Raw genomic sequence first — 17,232 nt, 5'->3', positions numbered from 1 at the left:
CGGAAGGAAGGTGTTACATCGCCCGACCAGCACGTAACTGAATATTCTAAGAAATCGGTCTTTTAGTGTCTGGTCTAAAATCCGACTAGTGAAATGTTTATAGCATAAGGCTGTTCAGATTCGAATAAGATTTATATAGTACTTTGTTCGTACAGCTGATTCAATGGGTCGATACTTTTTCATCAAAATAAAATAATTTTAAAGCAAATTAAAAAACAGTATTATATCCTCATCAATTCCTTGACAATTCTATGAAAAAAACATATTTAGTATTATAGTACAGCGGTAATGTTGACGATGATATTATCAATATTTTGGTGAAATAATCTAAAAAAGTGCAGTTGTTCTTAACATTATTACGATACACATCATGCAATATTATTTACAGATTTTAAATAGGTTAGTGGGACAAACACTTAGCGGCATTATCATATTTCAAGGATCAGTTACCATAATATGTTTACGCAATATATGATAAACAGAGAAAGCATCAAACCAAATTCAAATAAAAGATCATTTTATATCAATAATTAACCTTATAATATAAATTAACCACTTATGATTTTCTCGAAAATATGTTATAGTGTATTAAAGTAATTGTAAAATCTTCAGCCAATGATCTGTAAACAAAAACAAAATATGTAAATCTAAAACTATATTTAAGAGGTCTAATATTTATACAATACCTATACTCTTTTTTTTCCGATTAAATCAAAGAAGATCAATTAAATTTCACTTTTTATTTGAAAAGCTAAATTGTGCCATTTTTATAGAATATAACACAGTTCAAACATACACTGCAGTTTCTTACGGTCGTACTGATCCTGTGATTTTACTTATCACAATAAGCGTTGAGACAAAAAAAACTCACTTAATAAATCTATTTTTATCACTTCATAATTCCTTGACAATTAAAATCAATCTGGACAAATGATACTATGATACGATTTATATGACGTGATCCCATCTCTAATGACTTTATTTCTACAGCCATAGTTAAAGTTAAGGGCATCGATTTCGATTGCGGCTTATTGGCATAAACGGCCTCAGAAAACCCCACAAGGGAAGTCTGGCGAGGTCAAATCATGTATTCTTGGTAATCAATTCATATCACCTCTATGAGAAATAACCATAACCTCAAAGCAAATTTAGTTGTCAGAGAAATTATCATCAGTATGAAATTAATATATATTGGTTTAGAATCATCCCAACACTTTAGCATTCTTTGGAGATTAATAACATTCACCAAGAAATATTAATCAAAATTAGAGGCTAAAACACGTCAGTTGAACGTTCCATGGAATCCCAAAAGAATACGGCAGAGTCAATTAAAGCTTCGAACTTAAACACAAAAATTTAATGATTAACAACCAATAAATATGACAACAAAACAAATATCTAGACAAACAAATAATAATAAATTAAATAAACTAGTGTATAGATAAAAATTATTTTAAAATGAATCTATGTATGGGGTAAAATTAGATTTAAAAAAGACCCATTTCCTTGGGGAAGTCAAATAATTTGGACAGATTTTGAGGCAAGAACTTGTCTCAACGAATCAGACAAGCCATAACTTCCTGTGATAGTTAATAAGTTTCTGCATTTCGTTAAAACATAGGAGACTGACATTGGTACCTCACAATTGGGATACAGAGGTACAGTTTCTCAATTTGATCTATTAGGGAGGAATGCATAAATTGGCAGTGTCCATAAAAGATAATGTATTTATAATTTATTAACCATTATATTTGCTGATAACCTCGCCAATTCATTCCAAGTATGCCGTAGATCGGGATCGAAACGTATATGATATTGTTTTTTCAAGACTGCATAATTCGAGAATTTACACTACTAACTGATATGACGAAAATTCATTATCAATAGTTTGCAGTGAGTTTCGCGAGTTGGAGCATATAAGACAAGGTTTTAGCATGGCTATTTAATTATCGAGATATAAGTCTCCCATCAATTGATGGAAAAATATCTATGAAAATTGAACAAATAGAATTTGAAAGAGCTCGCGAAGAAGTAACCCGAGAATAGTAGGCAGGATTTAGACAGAATCACGATTGTGTAGATCAAATTTTCGCACACTATTCATGGAGCAAATTGGAATGGGACGGAATGGGTGTGAATGTCGTTTTTATTGGTTTTCATTCAATCATTTTATTTCAAATTGAATAGCTTTGGAAGTAACGTGTTCCCTAAAAATCATTATACTCCTTCAAGCATCTTACGATAATTCATCAAGGAGCCAATCCATTATAGCAACAGATTTACGGTTTTATTTTTGCTTACTATCTAGATTCAGTTTATTAAATTAAATTCAATTATACTTTATAATAATTATTATTTAAATATTTGTTTTTGTTATATTAGATAATAAATGATGCTGACACTATAATGCATATCGTATTATTTAATCCATTAATTATCTATCGATTCTAGATTGCATTATTCTGATCAACTCAAGTCTAATTGCGTAATACTGCTAATATCACGAAACAATTAATCAAACACATGTTTTGATTTTTATTCGATTCTAGTATTTTCAATCAACAACCAGATTAAAATCCACTTAATATCGTCATGCTAATACACTTGTTCTGTTGTCTTACATTAATATTGAAATATTACTGGTACTAATATTGATTTTACATTGATACAGAAATTAGGTTAATATTATTAATGCACGGCAATAACTTTTACGTAAGTGTAGTTATCGATATTTAATAAAAAAATAGCAAATAAATAACTTAAGATGATAGAAAATAATAACTGATAAACTGAGAAACAAAGAGATAAGTAGAAATTGATTTTGTTATGAAACTTTTTGTTTTAAACCGTTTTAAATTAATTATTTAAATTATTTTTCTTATATATACTCCCACTTGTGCATAGTTTCAAATCATAATACAGACAAACAGAACTATATAAGTTTTTTTTTTGATTTAAGGGTTTTTCGAGTTTTTGTCTCTTCAATCTCCGGGTAACTCCACTGCTGTTGTGTAGCGGAGTTACTTTAGTACTTCGATGTTTTTGTTGTCACGCCATATTTCATAATGCTTTCTCGCAAACCTTTTAATTTATTCGCTGACCCTTGGTACCCTTATATATCTGTGTATATCCTCATTTCTATTTTACCATGAGCATTGATGCAAAAAATTATGGTAAAAATTTGGTAAGTTTGGATCACGCTAACATTAGATTTCTGCGTAATTTCACATTAGTTTGAAGGTTCGCTTGTATAATAAAAGTGTGGCCAAGTAAACGCCTCAACACTGTTGTATTATTTAGCGACCTTCAACACACTCACTTAATTTTTACGAACATTGAACATTTTAAACGACCTTTAGTCTCAGCGAGATTAGATCCTAGTACGATCATTGAAGATACACGGCTCCATCATTTCACTCCAAAATCCAATCGACAGTCATCCGAGTGGACTGCATACGAAGAATCCGCTCCAAAGCGTGGGAAAAGGCAACAGTCGGCTGGCAAGGTTATGGCGTCTGTATTTTGTCTATTACATAGCGTTATTGGACCGTTTGAAGGACGAAATCGCCAAAAAACAGCAGCATTTGAAGAAAAAGAAAGTGCTACTACCTCAAGACAATGCACCGTGTCACAAGTCAGTAAAAACGGTGGCAAAAATCCATGAATTGAGCTTCGAATTACTTCCTCATCCACCGTATTCTTCAGATCTGGACCCAGCAACTATTTTTTGTTCTCATAACTAAAAAGAATGCTCGCTGGGAAGAAATTTTCGTCGAATGAAGAGATGATCGACGAAACTGAGGCCTATTTTGAATACAAAAATGGTATCGAAAAATTAGAGGGTCGCTATAATCAGTGTATCACCCTTGAAGGGAATTATGTTGAATAAAAAAAACAAATTTTTCCAAAAAAATATATTTTACTATGGTAGGCCGGGAATTTTCAATTGACCTGTTATATAAAATATATAAAAAATATACAGCAAACCTTGAGAAATTTAAAATTGGTGAGATATATATCGGGACCGGGGTCTGGATTCATACTAGATTCAACAAACCCACGTGGTTGTTAATAACCAAAGTGAACCCAACATTTTAAGAATTTATTTAGGATTTTAATATTCATTTAGAATTATCTTTAGCAATGAGTGCATTTTTGGATGACTTGCTAAGTTACAAACAAAACAGACACTCCAACTAATCGACGCCAACCAATCCTTTGTTTACCATTTTATAATACAACTACAAAAAGTTAATGTTTGTTATGGATATTATTTTTCTGTAGTTCTTGGTCAAAAATGATTTTGCTGACGGCATTGCCGTCATTCACTGTCAGGAGCGCTATAAAATAATGATAACTAAATTATATTTACCTAAATTGAATTATATGGATTGAATTATACGGAAGATATATTGTTCCATCAGTACGGTACATAGTTCACGGAAATCATAGAATTTGACTAGATCCTTTCTTGTGAGGTTTACGCTTGTGTAGCTTTTTTCTTTTAATTTCAATACTGATGCCCCCCTCTTAAGAAATTGGTGGCTTAATTGGATATGACGGATTTGTCTTGATACATGGGTAATGTGAAACAATTCAGGGGAAGTTTTTCAGGGTTCGCAATAAGTTAACTTCAACATTAAACATTTTCCACAAAGCGTGCACAGAAGATTCAAGTTATCATTAGAACTGAATAAATGAACTGAAATATTACCTTTTTACGCGCAGAAAATTTTAATACATTTTTTTAAAAGATTTTAATATAAAAATAAAAAAAATGAATAAATATGAAAATCAACCTCCTCCTGTAATGTAAATAAGATATTGTAAATCTATTTCCCATAGATAATTCATGTGCTACACAATATGGTAACGCTCTAATATAATACATATTGTTATGTTCATTACCTAAATTACCTCGTTATCAAAGCATACCATTGTCCTAATACCTGTTATTATATTATGTACACATAATAAGTTTAATAGCGGATATATAATTTTATGTTCATGGTAAAAAAAAAAAAAAAAAAACTTAATGATGTGGCAGTTACCTCCCATATATTCAGCCAAACTGCGTTGGTACACATAATGGTTAATGTCTAATATCTGTTAATTTTTTTGAAATGATTGATTGCTGAATAGTACATGTTATTCTCAGAAAATAACCAATTTATCGCAATTATTTTCCAACGTACAATTAAGAAATGCAAAAAAAAGAAATCTCTCTCACTGCAATTTTAAACCACACAATGGAAAATTATCTTATTGTTATACTCAGTAAATATAAAAAATATTAAAGGTTAATTAATGATAGCCAAAACAGGCGACGTTTTAATGTAAATAAAAATTTGTAAAAGCAAAAAAACTTGCACGCAATTCCATTATTATTATTTCCATTTAATTATTTTTCTTAATTCTATAGAGTATTTATTAATATTTTCTTTTCATTCACAAAAATATCTTATGCTGTTTATTCAGTATATATGCATATAATCAGTGTCTTTATTATTAATAATAAATAATTTTCGTCCTTAATTGTAAAATATCACTGCTATATATAAAAAAAATAGGATTAATCTTCATGACATCACACAAACCAATAACTTGAAGATGATTAATCTATTTTCATCGATTGCTTTGATATATTTGATATTTTATCATATTTTAAAACATTAAATAAAGACCTTTAATGTATATAATAAGTCTCTTTATTCGATTTCTTGGTAAAATGTGAGTATACTATGTTGTGTAGATAAGTTCGAGTAAACAACAATAATTTATACTTTAATACGAATTTCAGATAAAGTTTCTATGTTAGTTTTAATTTGTTGTGAATTTTAAAAGTGGCAATTTGTATTGGCCTTTGAACACAAGACACGAACACACAGTCTATAAAGTTTAGAAACGAAAATTAGCGATTTTAACTTAGCCTGTCAGGAAAAATTGAGTTTACTTTCTATGAAGATCGTAAAAAATTGTTAATTTGACTAAAGAAAAGTTTTCCGTCTAATTATTTATACCGAAATCTTTCTTTTATTCCAATTTCCTTTAAGTCCAAGCTTTTTGAAGTTATCCGAAAGAAAATATTGATATGGTTATTAATTTTTAAATATTATTTTAAACAAACTCTATTTTATTAAAAACGCCAAATATCCTTCCAAGCATTGGAGTCATATAGTAGAATTGTCAAGATAACCACACTAAAGGGGCAGACTTTAGTTTTGACTGTTGTACTTCGTGTTTCTATACGCACTAGCTTAGGAAACCAATTTCGGCGGTTTATGTAAGCTTCACTCAAGTCTAGTTTTGATACAAAAGACATTTTCCAGTTGTGAATTACTTTAAAGAAGACTGCCAACAGATCAAAGCAAGCGACTTGTAGATTCTTATGTCATCTATAAACCCGAAAATTAACTAGTAGTCGTATTATGATCGAAATCTTGGATCACTTCGTGTATCCATTTCATTAATCACAGAACATTATTTTGGATACGTTGGATTACCAGTTGGTTTGATGTTATAGTGCAACCTCATGTTTGCATCCCATATGTTCAAATTTGCTTTATGATTGACTCATAAACAAATCTCTTTGATTTTAGGTCAAGTTGGGAGTATCGTCCGACCAACCGGTATAGTTGCTTGACTTTGGGTCTAATCTGCTTTGATTTTCGTCTAACATGATCTTTCCAATTTAACCTACCTATCATTCCGACGTATCTAACTGATTCTGCTTGAGGAATCGGGCATCCATCAAGTGATATAATTGGCTTTTTGTCATTTCGCAGCAAAGCAAAATTAACACGGACAGATTTTGAGCTATTAATCTGTATATTCCAGTCTCTAGCACATTTGTATATCTTGTTGACCGGTTCTTGTACTTTTTTCTACAGTTTTAGACAGAGGTACATATTTTGCCATTATAACTGTGTAGTTGGAAAATGTTACAAGTACTGTTTTTATTGTGGTTGGGATATTAGAAGTATAGTGCAGATATAGGAGTGGTTCCAAGACACTACCCTTGAAATAATACCAAATACCAACCTCCGACTCGATCAAATGCTTGTAAGACAGCCAGAAATATTGCAGGGCTATATTTATTCTATTCGAATGCCCTTTCAACAACCGCTGATTTTCTGTGCAATTGGTCGATTGTTGAGTAGTGATTTCGAAAACCAAATTGGAAATCTGATATTTCTATAAATGGTTTAATACGTTTTAACAGCAGTTTTTCAAATAATTTTGATATCGCAGGTAGCAGTGAAATAGGTCCGTAAGAACTAACTTGTTCGAGCAACCTTAAGACATTCCGGAACATGCTTCAGTCTCAAACTGGCATTGAATATATATGTCAGCATGATTATTGCTTTTCGTAGCAGCTCTTTTAATAACGAAGTGAAATATCATCATTTCCAGGAGCCTTTTTAGGATTGAGATTGTTGTCAATTTCTCTGGAAACTTGCATTGGACAAATAGGATTTACGATATTTTAGAAATACGATTTTTTTTTAAATTATAATTATCGATCAGATATTATGCCAGAAAATGGTGCTCTTTTTTAAACAGCTAATTACGATTATACTTTGCATCACTTGTTATATAATATAATAATTGATGCAAAATAATGTAACAACAAAAATAATAATTAGCTGTTAGTTATATGCAGTGTTGGTTATTATCTGCAAAAATTAAAAATGTTGCCTGACTATATGTAATATGGATAGTATCCAATAATATACATATAGAACTATACAAAAAAAGAAAAGTAGGTTTAGTAATAGAAATTCAAATATGTAATTCTTATATTCAGTAAATATTAAATCTTTTTATATAGTATATTTTGGAAACAGGTTTGTTTTGGTTTAATTTATAATATTCAAGACAATAACAATGTACAATTAGAAATTAAAAAGTTCTCATAGATCTCTTTATGTCACAATTTACATCAACCAAAAATAAAATCTGAAGACATTTCCCTGTGTTCATCTAGGCCCTTTAATTCCTTAGAATCGATAAACTAAATACCCAATATCAGGTTAACTATTTTTATTTCTGTATTCACATATATTTTTGTAATGACTTTTTTCTACTTTTGTTCAAAAATTTCGAACAGAATATAATGTATTATTGATATTTTACTATACAATAACGATTTAAATTACCACTGAATAATATAACAAGCGACAATATAAAGAATTTGTGTGATGTTTGTTTGTTTGTTTGTCTAGAAAAAGATACGCCATTAATATGGAATAAATTAGTATATTATTTCAAATTCAAGTTAAATATGTACTTCGTCATTAAAATTGCAGATCAATAAGCAGATAAAAAAAAACTAATATACATTAATAATTATGATACAAATGTGTGGCAGTGAGCAACTACCTCAATGTAAGAAAACAAAATGTTATTTGCAACATACCATAAATTGTGATAAAAAATTGATACAGTACTAACTCACAACATAAAAATATCATGGAGTAAGCTGGACAAAATTATTTTATACAGAAATTAACCAATCAATTTTACTAATTAATATAAAAATTAAGAATAGCTAAAAAATAAACAATGATTTCTATGTAATTACTGGCTCAAGATAAATAAAATTCAATTGCCAAATATAAGTAATTTTAATAATTTTTTGTTTTGGACGTATTTTTTGTTCCGTTATAATTGTCGGTGCAAGGTTTGTACAAAAGAAAATGCCACAGAAAGTCAGTAGATTCGCCGTCTATACATATACATAATTTGTAGATTGATTTCATACATAGATGTTGTAATATTTTGAGACATTAAGTCGAATAGCCAAGATTAGATTGTGAGAATGACAGGATAATGACATTCTTTCATTTTCACAAAATTTTAGCCAATTCACAACAACAAACAAAAAATTAATATCGGAAGTGCTAAAAATGTGCTTGGTTGAGGGAACGAACTATTTTGGCAGAGAAAGATAGGGATGTAAACGATTTGAACATAAAAATTAATACCTATTTGATAGCCAAATGCATTAATTCAAGTTAATCAGGTCCATCCAAATAAATTCGTGAATTCCTAAATTCATTCAATCTGCCAGGAATGGTATTATACAATTTACAGTTCCAATATTGACTCGATGATAATTTTCTTAATTGATACAAACAATTTAAGATAGTTGGAGGTAACAAACAATTATTCTCGTAAAATTATTACTATGTAAGATTTTCAAAAATACATCTTACTAATTCCTCTTAAATAAATATACCAGAGATTTAAAACCTACTCAATGCCACTAAAAAGACGTCATTAATTTCAAAAGAATTAATTGAGCTAATGATTTCTACAACTTTAATGTACTATTTACTAGATATGAACGTAAAGTAGGGAACATCTGGTTTCTGTTAAATGATCAAAAGGCTATTCGACTGAAAATTGGATTGCAAAAACATGCGTATATCAATATTAGAATGCGCTACTGCAATAATGGGTTTAAAATAAACCAAAGAGATTATAAATTACTTAATAACAAAATCACGTTCCGAACTCAGGAATAATCACTTTAAATTGAAACAAAAAGGTGTTTATATATAAACAAATACAATAAGTTTAATTGATTGCCTTCTAGAATCGTTATATAAGATAAAAGTTTTAAAACACATTTCTTTTGAAGTACCTTACTTGAGATATACATTCAACAAGTATTGTCCCACTTTGCGAAACATTTATCTGATATACTGTAGCAAAACCATAGTTAATATTGTTTTCATATGATAAAGATTTAAAGTACACTCACATGACAAATTCTCACAATTGAATTGAATTCTATTGAATATGTTTATTTAAATTATATCAAAACCCAACCTATATGTATTTTAATATTATAAAATCTGAAAATTTTCTTTTTATTATTGGATTACTAAGTCGCAGGTTTTTTTTTAATGGAGCATTTTTGTAACTAATGTAAAAGAACATAATCTTAGATTTTACCCAAGCTATCATCCATTGCTAGCCAGTATTTTTTGGTAACTATATGATGAAACTGGAAAACTATCAATTTTTGATAGTTGGAAAAAAGTTAAATTAAATTAAATTAAATTAAAAAGTTTAATTAATAATTTATTGCTTATATACTAACACAATTGCGTTGTTTCAAAAATACAAATATTTCCTAATTCTGTTCATTTTTCATATTTCCATTTGTTCATTTTTGTCTCTCTATGGAAAATAGTTTGTTCTGTAAAACCGTGAAAGAGTTGATATATATGACCAACTTTATTTAAATTTGATCAAATAATGGCAATACATTATCACTTATTTTAATTAATCGACGATAATGGTAGTTTTATATTTAAATTTGGAATTCCTCAAATATGACAATACTATATTGTTTTAAAATATTATTGACTTAAAAAAGAGTAAAGAATTTTTATGAAATACTTACAGGAAATAATTAATAAAAATCGGTCCTATTTACTATACACACTTCTTTACCTTTTGGCAAAAATATAAAAACTAGGCTAGAAACAACGGACTGAATCTTGAATTTCAAAATCGCAAATCTCGACAAGTGTCACCGTGCAAACAAAGTAGCTGATAAGAGGATATTATCGTGTTAACAGTTATTTTTTGATAGATATCTGCTTGTGTTTCGTTGTCGTATATTATTACGTATATTTCGTCAAATAATTTAACTACAATTTATTTATTTAATAATTGCAGATGATGAAACCAAATACAATGACGTATTGTCCAAAATGGAGTTTTATTTCTTCGAAATCACTTACGACATAATTGAAAGCAAAAACAAGCACAGAATACAACCAAGCTAAGTGGAGTTGTTAAGCATACATGGGGAGATCGCAGAATGTATGCACTTATTAAGGTGCATGAAATTACTACCAGGTATTTGTAGCGACCTTGAGGCATGTTGAATTTTACATCATGGAATAACGGTTTACAATATACCCATAAATATAACACCAGATGTTCAACACGGGCGGGATGCCAGTAGCACCAACTAGTACACGATAAGGAATATCTGGCAACCCCGAGACGTTGATCTGGTAGATTACTGAAGGCGTTTTTTTCTTTTTTTTGTATCCTGGTTTCCAGCTGATTTACAAACCTTTGCTGACATCAAATGACGTTCATGAATGCCCGTAAAAAAAGTATGCGGGAGGGCGCGAGGGTTCGATGACGGCTTTTGGCCGCTTAGAATGAACAAAGGGCTGGGGGTCGAGGTGCAAGAGCCTCTGAGAGGGATTTATTCGGGAGGGCTGAAGTTTGGAGGAATTTGTTGAATATGTGGTTCACAAAATCGATTACAGTTGAGGGGTCAGTTTCTGGGAATTTGGGAGTTCCTGACAAACCACGGAGCGCACAGAGCTTGCCGGAGTAACTTGTTTTGCATTACCTGAAGCTTTGAGATCAAAGTTGGCGCAGCGTAGCTAAACCAAGAGGAGACATAGCAGCGAGTACACCGTGGAGGAGATTCCGTAGCCCTTTGAAATGACCTTTCTGATGTGGTGGCACCAGGTGAATCTTTTACCAAAAACTAAACCAAGATATGTGGCCTTGTCGCACCAGGGAATTGGAGAATTATCTACTTGGAGCTTGTATATTCTTAGGTCTCTTTTGCGATGAAATGCTATGGCTTGGGCTTTTGGCGGTTAATTTCTAGTCTCCATAATCTTAGCCATTGAATGGCCGTGGATAGTTGTCTCCGGAACCTGCTTTGCGCGCAATCAGAGGAATGAGAAACGGTGAAGAAGGCAGTGTCATCCGCGTATTGTGCGGTTTCTACGTTCTTCCTGATTGGAATGTAGAACATGCAGTTAAAAAGGTTAGGGGGAAGGGGGGATCCCTGGGGGACTCCGAAGTTGATTGATTTGGTTGCTGAAAGCGATTTTCCACTCTAATTTGGAAGGATCTTTCCGACAAGAATAACCTCAGTAGAATTACCAGGTCTATGGGTAAACCTGCTTTTATGGCTTTATCAATTAAACCTTTGTGCCAAACTTCGTCAAATGTATTTGTGATGTCAAAAAAGACTGCACAAAGAGTTTGTTTTTTTATCAGTGCCTTTTTGATGTGTACGGCCAAACGAGTGGTCTGATAAGCGCACGAGTGTTTGGCTCTGAACCCATGTTGAGTGTCTGGAATTATGTGGTTTTGATCAGAAAACCGGTTAAGGGCGAATAGGATCGCTCTTTCTGCAATCTTGGAGATTGAACTAAGCAGGCTGATTGGCCTGTAGTCTGAAGGCGAATTGTTTGTTCCTTTTTTAGAATAACGATTATGAGCTGCTTGTGTGGGGCCTTTTTTAATTGGAAGACCGAGATTTCATTGAATCGCGATGCCTTCTTTGAATTGACATTGCAGATAATTTTCTCCAGGATTTTTGGAGAGACTAAATGATTTTTGAGGAAATTTGGTGGTGCAGAATTTTTAAGATTATTGGCCACGCCTGAAACTTCTTGATATTTGCGCTTGACGCGACCTTCTGCTGGCGGGTTTCGAGCCACTTATTTTTGGAATGTCTGTGCCAAGAGTTCAGTTTCTTTGCAATCCGGGATCGCGAAATTGTTCGAAACTTCGGACTTTAAGGGGGAATGACTTTGCATCATTTCCCTGCAAGCTGTCTCGAGAGTCTCCAGATATCCGAGGGCGCTTCGAGTTTTTGATTGAAGATGATTTACTTTCATTCATTCAGCGACTGACCAGCGCTCAGTTCAGACATTCCACCATCCGACTGTCCTAGCCTCGTCTACAGATAAATCCAGCGCCGCTTCCATTTATCTGTATGTTCCACATTATATTCCAAATATTTTTATATTTCCAACAACCACTGTTTTCACTCCATTCACCAAGGCATATAAACTACCCTAAATATTAATAAACAGAACTAGATTATTTGTAAAACCGACATCTGTGGGGTTCTGCAATAACCTGGGTTGTCTTTAGTATTATATTGTATTATGTTGTGTTTTTGTCGAAATTAGTTTAGGCTATGTGATATCTACAAATAATGTTAGTATATCTTGGATTTTCAATAGATTTTACTGCATTTTGTACTACTGCCTGGAACTCCACTTCCTAATGTGATTTTCTTTTACTACCAGGAGTGGTTGTTGTAATTATCTACCTAATCCTAAATCTAAACACCTTTTGTTCTACATGCAGCATTTTGGTATCATACAGTTTATAAGTGGCATTTTGGATTGAGAGCTTATTGGGCGGTATTATAGAAACGTCAGCCCTATTATCAACTGGAAAGTGCATCATGAATTTTTCATTTGCAACAACTTGTGCCTATTAGGAGAGAGGTTCAGTTTTAATTTCTCGAAAAGCAATACCAGTATTAGTGAACAGAAAACTGGGCTTTGATATATATCAAGCTTGTTTGCAATAAATAAAATATTTTTGGATTTACGTATAGTTGCAGTCTCGTTACATAATTTTTGGGTTTCATTATCATACCTAGATTGCTTAGTCTTTGGGACATCTATAGGAAGATCGGTTGATGGCTGTCCAAGAATTCCAGCTGTCACAGCTCATACGAATTATTGGTTGTAGAAGATTTTATACTCATTGCAATGACTTCTCGATTTAGATTAATTCAGGCATAATAATTGTCTTTTGGTGTAAAATTCAACACAGTTTGTGCCCTTTAGGAAGTTACGAATACAACATTTAAATAATATAAATAATAATATTTCAATAAAATAAAATTTAGTACATAAAAATGTCCCGCAAGTACTTCAAGCAAAGTATCTACGATGAATAAATTAATTTTGATTCGATGAAAATAATAGCCAATGAAAATTTATTTATTTGTATTAGCTTCTTCATTCTAAACACGTTACCATCATAAGTACTTTCATAAAAGTCGTAATATGTATTGTCGATATTTTTTGTTATATTTTAGAGTCTCCTTTTTAGTAACTGGTTTTTATCTAGATATGGACCTACTCCTTAACGTAGGTTCAAAACTACGGCCCTCGGCATTAAGCCTAAACTGGCGAGTGACCAACTTGGAGATCATCCCAGAAGACATCCGGTCTTACCCAGCCTGGTTACTTTACTATTTTACACTCTTGCCTTGAGGGCAATCACAAACATACATTTACGACCATGGTTCAGTAGGATTCGAACCCGTGACTATCGCAACAATCGAAGGACGGTCCTGTTGCCTTGACCATTGCGCCAACCAAGCTGGCTATTGATATTATCAGTACTTTTTAACATCATACAATTTTCTGTCACTAGATATTATAAGGTATTCAAAAGATCAAGTTTTATCCAAGTGATTAATTATTATTAAAACCGCGTATTTGCTTATACTTTCCGAAATATGCAGTTCAAGTGTTTAACATTTCAAAACAATAGAAATAAATAGTCTTAAAAGCTATCATGCGATTAAGTCCACCGGTTTAGCCTGAGAAATGAGTAAAATTAAAAGCGATCGAATTAAATTGTTTGTAATAGGGCTGAAAATCAGTCTTATGAGGATATTATTACAATTTAGCTGTCAGAATAAAACAAACTTATCGGATTACAAACACCAGATTAGATTAAAAAATAGAAATATTTGTATTCCATGAGAATTAATTTAAGCAAGAATTGTTTCTTCCTTGTTCATTAAACACTTAGAACTGAAATCTATCTTATTGTGGCAAAATAACAGAAAAGTCTGTGATCAAAATCTACAATTTAGAAGAGGACAAAAGAGAATATAATCAAGCTGTAAGTTTAAATCTATAATTCATAGAAACTATTTAATAATTGCCATTTTGTTATATAAGTATTTTCACATAATATAGTATCATAAAAGTTTAATAATATTTTACAGTATCATACGTATTCTTAGTTTAAAATTTTCTCATTATGTAATCAGTTATTACTTCTAATGTATAATCAATTCTTTATTCAATTCAAACTTAATTTTAAAAACTTCACTTCATTATTTTATCGCAGAAAGTATTACGAGATAATTATATGACTGGTGTGTATGTTCATTATTTTCAATATTACAAATAAAACAATTAAAAGACATTTAATAATAGATATAACAGGTGGGACAAAAGCCCCGCTACCACTTTGATTGCCTATAACTTTGCTCAAAGAAAAGATAAGTAAGTTTGGTTTTCATAACAAATTTATTTGGTCTTTATCTTTAAGATATTGTATCGTTTGGGGTTTATTCGCATCAACTTTTGATTTTAAGAAAACATTTAAGAAAAGTCTCGTGCTGTTAAATCCAGAGATCTGGCTGGCAATACTAAATCGACACTTCGCGAAATTAGTCTTCGTGGAAAAACGTCATTCAATAATTGAATTGTTGAACGAGCTGTGTGTGTTGTGCTGAAACGACATATCCCTCAGTCCTTGCTCTTCCATTTCAGGCGCAAGAATATTTCGAATCATGTTTTGGTTCCATTCAGTAGTAACATTAACTGCAACACCTTGGTCATTTTCAAGAAAATAGGGACCGATGATGTTTCCCGCATGAATGCCACACCATAGAGTTGTTTTTAGTGGATGCAATAATGTTTCATAAAATAATTGGGCAATCTATGTTCCCCAAAACCGACTGTTCTGTTTATTGACGTGGCCACTGAGCAAAAAATGGGTTTCATCGCTCATTTTCACCACGCAGCCTTAGGATTGCATTACTGTACTCAACTCATTCTTGTGACGTATATTTATCTCTAATAAAATTTGGAGATCTACTCAAGACAATGGTTAAAACGAACCTGAGTTAAACGTCCAATAACCAAGATGAGGCGCAATCAAAATAGTAACGGGACTTTTGCCCCTCCTGTTATTATATTAAACTGGTTCAATGGCATTTACTGATGCAATTAATAAGTTATTTTAGATAAATTTAATTTGGAATACATAAAAACAATATTTCTAAAAAATATGTTCTTTTTAATATCCAGGATCTAATACACATACACAGTAGGAAGTTATTTAGTAGAAAATCTTTCTTGTTTGTTGGTCACATTCATAAATAACACACCCATTAATTTCAATTTCAATTAGATATATTAAAACAGTCTTATATAAAGAGAAATTATTACAGAAAATTAGTTTATATGAGATGCAATAAAAGAGATATTCCCTACATTCATACACAAATTATATAAATTCCACCTTGCAAATAATATAAACTTTGGAAATATTTGTGTACAGTACTTTGGTAATATTTTCAGGCAATTTAGATAATCAATAAAACTTAATCTCCAATAGTAAACGTGTTTAATAATATTTATATTTAAGTAAATATATATTTATTTTATTGCTCTAGAGAATATTATGTTATAAATAAATATTAGATATTAAATTATATTACTCTTTCAAATTTAGTTATCGGATGAGATATTCTTAAAATTTTCAAGTAGAAGTCTGAGGTTATACATTCTGTGTTATATGTCATCACTACAAAATATGATACATTAGGTCGTATATTAGAAAAGAATATAATGATAAATATTTTCCCTATTTTTGTTTTGTAAAATATGTATAAAAGGTTAACGAAACAAAGTGTGTGTATGTGTGTAAAAAAACTATTGTGTGTGTATTATTGTATCGTGTTATATTAAAATATATTAAGTGTTGAGACCATATGTGATTATTGAAAAACATACATTCATAACATGTCACTATTTCTTGTGGATTTTGGTATATCGTTGGAATTTACTTCTTCGAATATGAATCTTGTTCAGCAAAAACTGCTATATTACAATATGAAAGCCAAGCCCTTTCTATCTAAATTAGAAAATATTCGTGTAGATGATATGTGATTTTAGCAAGGTCTTTATGCCCACAAATGTTCATTATGCTTCATCCGAAAAGCCTGACAAACTATATTCAAGTTTAATCTGTTCAAATCTAATAACTTCATAAATGTATTTCTTACTTAAATGTTTTCAGGAGTGGTAATACTATACATTCATAAGTAAATTGTAATCACTATAATAAACAAATCAGTTTATTCTTGAAAAACGTTAAAAAATTCTGACAAATATATTTCAATTTTATCAGTAAAATAATATTTCTTTGGATGTGGATCAAGTCTGCTTTCAATACTTATTCATTATCACACACATGTAAATCGATGATCCAATAACATCTAATATAGTTAAATTCAAACTTGAACAAACTGCCAAATTAGTCGAGTTGGACAAGATCGGATGTCTTCTGGGATAGTCTCTTAGTTGGTCACTGGCCAGTCGGTAGTCTTAATGCTGA

At 31.1% G+C, this 17,232-nt stretch overlaps 2 protein-coding genes across 5 annotated transcripts in view; one reads left to right on the top strand and one right to left on the bottom strand.

Moving 5' to 3' along the window:
* ClC-a (chloride channel protein 2) overlaps window positions 1–17,232 on the bottom strand; it is a 107,396-nt gene that overhangs the window by 81,687 nt on the left and 8,477 nt on the right. For 2 of the 3 annotated variants that reach the window (XM_076398401.1, XM_076398409.1), the window contains exon 1: window positions 10,418–10,541. The exons of the other annotated variant lie outside the window; for it this stretch is intronic. The gene's annotated coding sequence lies outside the window, so the exon portion shown is untranslated. Of the gene's footprint in view, window positions 1–10,417; window positions 10,542–17,232 lie in introns of those variants that run through there. 3 annotated transcript variants of the gene reach the window in all.
* LOC143192768 (chloride channel protein 2-like) overlaps window positions 14,585–17,232 on the top strand; it is a 52,576-nt gene continuing 49,928 nt past the window's right edge. Inside the window, exon 1 of one of the 2 annotated variants that reach the window (XM_076398411.1) lies at window positions 14,585–14,721. The gene's annotated coding sequence lies outside the window, so the exon portion shown is untranslated. The remainder of the gene's footprint in view (window positions 14,722–17,232) is intronic. The other variant, XM_076398412.1, reaches the window with a different exon arrangement.

Source organism: Rhynchophorus ferrugineus, unplaced genomic scaffold (genome assembly GCF_030347505.1).
Source record: "Rhynchophorus ferrugineus isolate W39M unplaced genomic scaffold, kcgeb_rfMv2 rfM3, whole genome shotgun sequence".
Classification (NCBI taxonomy): Eukaryota; Metazoa; Arthropoda; class Insecta; order Coleoptera; family Curculionidae; genus Rhynchophorus; species Rhynchophorus ferrugineus.
This window is presented reverse-complemented; position numbering and strand designations above follow the sequence as displayed.